At 33.6% G+C, this 8,537-nt stretch overlaps 1 protein-coding gene across 2 annotated transcripts in view; it reads right to left on the reverse strand.

Moving 5' to 3' along the window:
* Nucleotides 1–6,820, reverse strand: part of LOC143247243 (putative protein kinase C delta type homolog) — a 64,413-nt gene extending 57,593 nt beyond the window's left edge. Inside the window, exon 1 of one of the 2 annotated variants that reach the window (XM_076494961.1) lies at nt 6,585–6,820. The gene's annotated coding sequence lies outside the window, so the exon portion shown is untranslated. The remainder of the gene's footprint in view (nt 1–6,584) is intronic. The other variant, XM_076494960.1, reaches the window with a different exon arrangement.
* Between the last annotated feature and the right edge of the window lie 1,717 nt (nt 6,821–8,537).

Raw genomic sequence — 8,537 nt, forward strand, 5'->3', positions numbered from 1 at the left:
TTTGTACAAAATCCTCAAAACTTTCATATATTGATTTTAATTTCTACGTAAACATTATAGTTGCGCTCTAAAACACAGACATTAAGCGCTATGGCAAAGGACAGACTGTCTTTAAAATATAAGGCAAGATAGGGTTTCTGTGCGTGGAACTGACGAAGCGTATTTAGTACCTTCACGACGCAAACTTCGGCCTATCCGATCCTCAGTCCGATATTCTAGCTATCGGCCTACGTAGCGATTTTCACTAATAGGTATTACTTTTAGTTCTGTAACTAAACACGCATACTAACACTTAGAGAAGTTTCGTTCTACTTATTTCTAATCCCGCAAAATGTCGTTAATGGAAAGTGTTCACATGTACATATATATATATATATAACTGTTCTTAAAGAGTTAGAAATAAAGTTTATATTAGGTACTTTAAAAGTACACGCTCACATATCTGTGATTCACTTTTTATTTATGCAGTTAACACATTTGACGTTTTCTCATAAAACCAAGATTAAAAAAATAAGAATTTTCCATATTTTATAAATAAATGTTCCAAACAATAGTTTCAGGCCTAGAAAGTGGAGTTTAAGCGAATAATTATCACTGAATAAACGCCTCATTTATTTATAAATCTTCCGACAAAATGCTAGCCACAATTCGTAGATGTAACGTAATTTGAAACACGTGATTTTCTATTTGAAACGCTCTGTCCTCCAGACATAAGCCTATTGCGACTTGATTGGCCTTAGATGTTTTGTTGTTTTCATTTTGTACTACTTCAAACAAACACTGATTCCTACACAACACATGTATGGATATTCTTGCAACCGTACAGTTATAAACTACGTAGTACGATCAATAGCTGTGAGCCAGTGAAACATATCTTGGAAAAACTCAGAATAAAATACATTTTTTCTTTAAACAGTACTTAACAACAGTCATCTATCCTTTTAACCCTTGAGAGCCCTGTGGTAGAGCTTTGGACTTCATAACTGGTGATTCGGGTTTGGATCCTATGCAATACCACAATAAATTTCTCGTACTTTTAGCTTTGGGTGCGATATAAGAATAACAGTCAATTCCTGAGCGTTAGGGCGGTGTTGACTAGCTGTCCTCTTTCTGTTTAACTTTGCCAGATATAAAGGATACGAGTATGTTTTTCAGGACGTAAATTATTCTAAGAGTTCTAGAAGTCTGCTGAACGAAGACATGAAAACGTTGTTACAATAAGAGAAACAATTAAAAACAAAGACATCGTGCTCTGAACTTACAAGGTATTACTTACACAGCTTCAAGTAACAGCTTAATTATATGCTAGCTTCCCTTCATTGATCCTTATTTAAATTCACCAATGTGATTGCTCTCACATCAATATCGGTTTGAACTTCTCCAGAAAAAAAAAAGTAACTCTAGCACGACGCACCACTTTAAATTTCTTTATAAGGAATCTTCGATTTAAAATATCCTAATAACTCCGGGAGCTTTTCGTCCTTCGAGATACAATACAACAATAAGAAAAAATCAGGGAGAGAACAAATAAAACATTTTCGTATTATCTCATGCATACAAATTTGTTGGTGCGGTTCATCAGCGCAGTTATCAGAGGTAATGAGGAAAGATGACTTGGAAGAAAGACTGTTGAGAGAGAGACGTCATATTTATTCGTATTTGAACCTGACGACGACAAGGAAACGCATACACACTCTCCTCCGTTAAAAATGATCAAAATATGGAGTAAAGATTGGCACTGCCTGAGTTTTAGGGTTGATATCATTAAATATTCTTAAGAACAGATTAAGTTGTACAACTGCTGTCTCTGAAAGCACACCACGTTTTAAATATCAGATATGTATATAATATGGAACAGTTACGAGGCCTAAATATTTAACTTTCGCTTAAGTTTCGAGTGGTGTAGATTCACTGGCTTATGTATTCAAACCTTAAGACTTACTACGTCTTGTTTAGTAAGCTATGTACAAAAACTGTGCCCATTTTTTAGTCTCTGTATCTTAAAATGAAAAACAAAGTAAATGTGTCAAGTAGAATTCTTGCTCTCTTAAATAAACAGTAAGTCCCTCTAGATCAAATCCTGCACGTTAAACTCTAAGCAAACTTTTGTTTTGTTTCTTTTTAAAACCTGAAGTGTTTAAATTATTATTCAGTAAGACTAAAGTGTTAGAACCTGAAGATCTTGTGGGCTAACAGCTAGTGAAATGATACGTTTTTTATTCGTTTGTGGAAAATGTAAAGCAGTTAAAAACAAAGAAATTAAGAAAGAATTTTTGTTGTTGTTTTTTTAATTTGCTCAAAGCTACACGAGGGCTATCTGTGCTAGCCGTCCCTAATTTAGCAGTGTAAGACTAGAGGGAAGGCAGTTAGTCATCACCACCCACCGCCAACTCTTGGACTATTCTTTCACCAAAGAACAGTGGGACTGATCGTCACATTATAACGCCCCCACGGATGAAAGGGCAAGCCTATTTGGTGTGACGGGGATTCGAACCCGCGACCCTCAAATTACGAGTCGAGTACCTTAACCACCTGGTCATGCCGGGCTTAAGCAGGAATCTATACTGGATTTTTATTTCTGCTAGCACGTCCCCACGTGGCAATAGTTACGTTCCACAATGTCTCCATCAAGTACATTTACCACTAAGCCATGCTGACGATGAAATATTCTAATTTATAAATGCTCGAATAGACAGAATAATAAAGATTTTCTAACACAAAATCAATTGGTACTAATGGAATAGACGTCTTACATTAATTCAAAAACCTGACGTAGTTTCAAATCGTACATTTGACTTTTTATTATATTTGAAAATGCTACATTCACGCAAAATCTTGAAATAGTAAAATTATGTTGTATACTGTTCATGTTGACAGAAAGAAAACCTGAAAACGTACCTTGACCTCACAATAAGTTAGTTTCTGCTTATGATCAACAAGTAGCCATATTAGCCCTAATCACTTCCTAAATGAAAAAAAAAAAAAAACGTATTAAACGGTAGAGTTTTAATATGAAGCTGACCACGAGGTTTTATTTTATTTATTAATTTATCTTACGTCACAAGGACAACAGATAGAAGCTGTATTTTTGGTTCTTCATCGTTGTTTTTTAACAGTTTATAGTTTTACAACTAGTGTTATTTTTATTTCTTATATTTAATCAGACAAATAGATATGTTGAGACAGAAACAAGAACATTTTCCAACCATAAAACTAAAATGAACTCTTAGAAGTCAAAGTTATAACTTGGTTTAACATGGCCTTACACGAAAAATTTAACCATAAATATAACCAATACTTTATTGGGTACAACGAAATGTCTAATAATATAGGTATTACACAAAAAATATAACCAATACTTTATTGGCAACAGAGTGTCTAATAATACATGTACTACATCAGTTAATGTTTCTAATTGCTTATATGTGTTTTGTATCTAAATTGAGCGATCTCACTCAGACTTTCCTCAGTTCCTTGAGCTGAACGTTATAATGCACAAAACAATATAGAGGACTCCCACCGGTAACGAATAACATAAAAAAACTGATAATTTGAAAATTAATCAGCTGTTTACTTGAAGAATCGTATTTTTAGGTCTTTAAAATACATTTTACAGTCTTATTTTAGTTCTTTGCCCAAAAAAAATTTAGGGCAAAGTCCTATAGTCTGAAAATATGTTATATTTTACGTAGGGAGATTTAATGATCTTAATAAGAATTTTTTTTTAAATTCTTAGTGTCTGCTAACTATAAGCTGACGAGATAATTTAATATGTACACCTCTGTTGGTTATAGTGAAGATATAATTATGATAGAGGAAGCAAAACTGAAAATAAAAAGTAACTTTAAGCTTTGCCCTAAACTTTCTAGGACAGAATCGTTTGTATTTTATTATTATGTATGAGACTAGTAACTTTATCCTTGGATCGCAACACTTGTAAATCTTAATGTTTCTTACAACTTCCCTCCATTTATGATCATTATTGTACTAGATCAGTTGCAGGACTAACTAGATTAGGTAAGTTTCATATAATCAAAGTTTAATGTACCAGGTCGGGGATATTTATATGCAGTTCGTGTAAATTCTTGTATACATAAAGATAAGGCATGATGATTGCTCTTTTCTGTAAGTTAAAGTTGGGAGTTACGACAGTTTAGGCCCGCCATGGTCTGGTAGCCCAAGAGTTATGACAATTGAGGCCTTCCATGGTCTGGTAGCCTACGAATTACAACTATTGAGACGTGTCATGGTCTGGCAGCCAAAGAATTAGAACAATTGAGGCCCGCTATGGTCTGGTAGCCTAAGAGTTACAACAATTGAGGTCTGCCATGGTCTTAGTTTTACTCAATTCAGTGACAGAAGTGTTTTTTTTTAGATAAAATAGCTATAAATTATCCCCTAATTTTTAAAATGCCCATCCAAGTGAATAACACACTATTCTGATATTACAGTATGTCCAAAAATGATACAAACACAGCTGTTCACTCGTGTTTCAGAAACATTAATTAACTTTGTTTCAAGGATGACTAGAATTAGACAAAATTACATGTGGAATGTTATTATAACGACAGGGGTTTCCACATACCCGTAAATTAAAAAAAAAAAAAACATTATTTTATTGCACTTTCTCTATTTGTTTGTCTCAGTTTACTTGTTTTCTAATTTTGCATGTAAAGGTTACGTGATAAACTAGAAGCAACATAGCTAGTCAACGTCATCCATCAAAAACTCTTGTCTAAACCCTTAATGAGATTTTACTGTCGTTCAAACAGCGCACCCACGGACTAAAGTACACAGAATGGGCAAGTCTTCTGATGGGACAGCGGTGAGTTTCGATACTTATAGCACTAAAATTAGGATTCGTTTCCCTACGGTGGACGCAGCACATAGGTCAATGTGGTTTTGCTCTACAACTAGCAAAACACGTGTATTGTGGTAATGGGACACGAACCATAGACCCTCAGAGTCACACAGTATGAGCTCGTGAACTGCTAGACCACGCTATGTTTTACGAAAATTCTAAATATAAAGTTATAATTGTACCTAAGAATTGAAAAAAGATATAATAAGTAAAACAGCTACAGAAACAACGATTTGATTTCTTTAACATTTACTTATATGAAATTGTTTGATAGGTTATTCAAGCATAGGAGTGATTTCAGTTGACTAAAAAGAGACGAATGCTTTTGTTGTGTACATAACATTGGAAGATAACTCTCTGACGTAGTTTATAGTTTAAGGATGTGTTTGGGTGTTTCTGATATATAAACTATAATTGTATTGATTTTTATAGTGAATTAATTAGTCGATAAAAACTTCTGGATAGAATACTTATCCCTCAAACAATACTAGTACCTATGTTTTCTTTCATATTTCATAAGTTTCCTCAACACAAGATTTTAGCCGCAGCAAAACGGCTCATAGGACGGCTCTGACGTTTTACAAGTTACTTTGTTTATCTTTACTGTAAACTAGGTTACTTCTTTCTCTTGTTACTTTGTTTACCTTTTCTGTAAACTAAGTTACTTTCTCTTGTTACTTTGTTTACCTTTTCTGTAAACTAAGTTACTTTCTCTTGTTACATTGTTTACCTTTTCTGTAAACTAAGTTACTTTCTCTTGTTACATTGTTTACCTTTTCTGTAAACTAAGTTACTTTCTCTTGTTACATTGTTTACCTTTACTGTAAACTAGGTTACTTTCTCTTGTTACTTTGTTTACCTTTTCTGTAAACTAAGTTACTTTCTCTTGTTACTTTGTTTACCTTTACTGTAAACTAGGTTACTTTTCTCTTGTTACTTTGTTTACCTTTTCTGTAAACTAAGTTACTTTCTCTTGTTACATTGTTTACCTTTACTGTAAACTAGGTTACTTTCTCTTGTTACTTTGTTTACCTTTACTGTAAACTAGGTTACTTTCTACTTGTTTACCTTTTAAACTAAGTTACTTTCTCTTGTTTACCTTTACTGTAAACTAGGTTACTTTCTCTTGTTACTTTGTTTACCTTTACTGTAAACTAGGTTACTTCTTTCTCTTGTAGTAGCTTTCATACTAGTTTCTTCTATAGTTATTTTAAAACTAAATAACTTTTCTCACTGTTTATTACTTTGTCCATTTTTCTAAACCAGGCATTTTTATTATTTATTCTGACTATCTTCACTCTTAGCACCCAGTTGTGAGAGTAATAAATAAATTATAATGTTTGTTTCTCATTCTAAATTTTTGGTTTTAATTATACATCTTAAGCCAATCTGTTCAGTTTGTACTTATTTTCAGGTCAATAGATCACATCCATTTTTCCCTTATCGCATTACTTGATTTCCTTTAGTAATCCCGCTATATATATATATATATATTACCAGTTTTGTTCGTTATCACCCTTTTTAATAACTTCTTACGCGTCTGTCTCAGGTCCTCGATTTATCCAATACATTTTATATTCTAACTTTGAGGGATTTTTTTTTTTCTCTTCCTTTGTTCTCTTGATTTCACTACATTTCTTTAGTGTGTATCTATATCCCTCGTTACGCATTTCGTAGTGTATCTATTAAATAAATGCTTATAGATGCAAATAAGGTGTCTTACCTAAGAATCTTGTTTTGTTCTCGGTATCTCAGAGAAGATGATTCGCCACCGCGGCCAGGGATGTAACAATATTTTTGGTTTTTAGAATCTGCGAAAAGCGTTCTCAGAATAAATTTGCCTGAACGAACGCAACGCGAGCCTCCACCACGTGCTCCTTCTAACACATGTTGTCGGAAGTCTCCTGCTCCGCGCCTTCGTGAAAGCAGTCAGCTCTTTGGTTTCCACAACAACTTGGGTTTGCAGAAAACACCAACAGCGCCATCTCCAGGTAAAACACTTATTATTAAAAAAGACTAGTTGCCTGTTATAAAGGGGTCACTTTACTATTCACAAAAGTTATAAAAGCAATTCAAACAGAAAATATAATAATATAAACAAGGTTGAGTTACTCAAATATGTTTAAAAAAATTATCATATTTCTTTTTGCTGTTTTCTTATTCATTTAATCAAGTGCTTGTTTGTTTGTTTGAATTTCGCGCAAAGCTACGCGAGAGCTAGCTGCGCAAACTCTCCTTAATTTAGCAGTGCAAGACTAGAGGGAAGGCAGTTAGTCATCACCACCCACCGCCAATTCTTGGGCTACTCTTTTATCAACGAATAGTGAGACTGACCGTCACATTATAACACACCACGGCTGAAAGTGCGAGCATGTTTGGTGAGACGGAGATTCGAACCTGCGACCCTCAGATTACGAGTCGAACGCCTTAACCCACCTGGCCATGCTGTGCCTTAATCAAGTGTAAAGATGCACAACAAGCCATACGTGCTGTGCCTAATACAGGGATAATACTATAAATTCAGGTGTTATAATTATTCAAGGTAGCCACTGTACCACGAATAAGGTAATTCTTATGAAAGTTGATTTTATTTTTCATGAGAATAAATTAATTTTCTGTTCACAAAGTGAAATTAATATTTATCCATCGCTTCATTTCTTTTTTACCATGTTATTTAACGTTTCAAATGGAAAAGTTATTTGTTAGTTTCCGCTTCCAAGTATTCATAATATAACAGAAACATTTTTTACTGAGTATCATTAGTTTCCCCAGAGTTGTTAGTTTCCAGTGCCTTAATTAATACTACATTTACTTACCAGCTACCAGAACATGGAAATCTATTATTAACCATTGTGTACTTCAAGAAATCACTTTGCGCTCTGACTAGCACAGAGCTAGTTAAATCCATGTTTAGTCAAAATAAACATATCGTTTGATTAGCCGAATGATTTAGTCGAAAATAAATATTAAACATACTGTTGGAATAAAGAAACATTAGATCCGTTTTTACAAATTTCCCTGATAAACCAGTAATGTTTTATTTCGTTTCTGTTTCATAGTTACGTATAGCTAGTTCTTAATTTTGCATTCCATAACTTTCAAACCCGTGTATGATCACAAAATATCCCCTCTATCACACACACACACACACGCATTGTTTTACACTTACAAGTCCATAGTTTTCCTTCTTATCAATATTTGATGCTGCCAAGTCCATAGTTTTTCTTAGAGGCACTAAACTTTGAAATTGACTCAACTTCTTATGACAGATAGAAGAAAACTAAATGGATGTATCCGTAGATTTAACCTATAAAGTAGACAGGTACAGAATACAGATAAATCTGTCTTACAGAATTGACAGTTGTCATAGATGTCGTTTTCTTGGTTTCTATTTTATCACCACAAACAACTGACATAAAACTGCGAAATCACACTCATATAAAATGAAAATAACCTTAAGTCAGGGTCAGCTACAAAAATATATAGCCAAACAATATTTTCCGATATTTATCTTAACTGTATTAATTAGAACCTTCTAAAGTGACTAAACTGGTTAAATGTGATAACGATATTATTTTTTTATATCCTTCACTACCGGTGAGGTCCAGACTCCTGCAACAGTTACTTTAAAGAGTGACGAGAGCTATTAATTTAAATTATTTTTTTGTATAAAACA

This window comes from Tachypleus tridentatus, chromosome 3, assembly GCF_004210375.1.
Source record: "Tachypleus tridentatus isolate NWPU-2018 chromosome 3, ASM421037v1, whole genome shotgun sequence".
Classification (NCBI taxonomy): domain Eukaryota; kingdom Metazoa; phylum Arthropoda; class Merostomata; order Xiphosura; family Limulidae; genus Tachypleus; species Tachypleus tridentatus.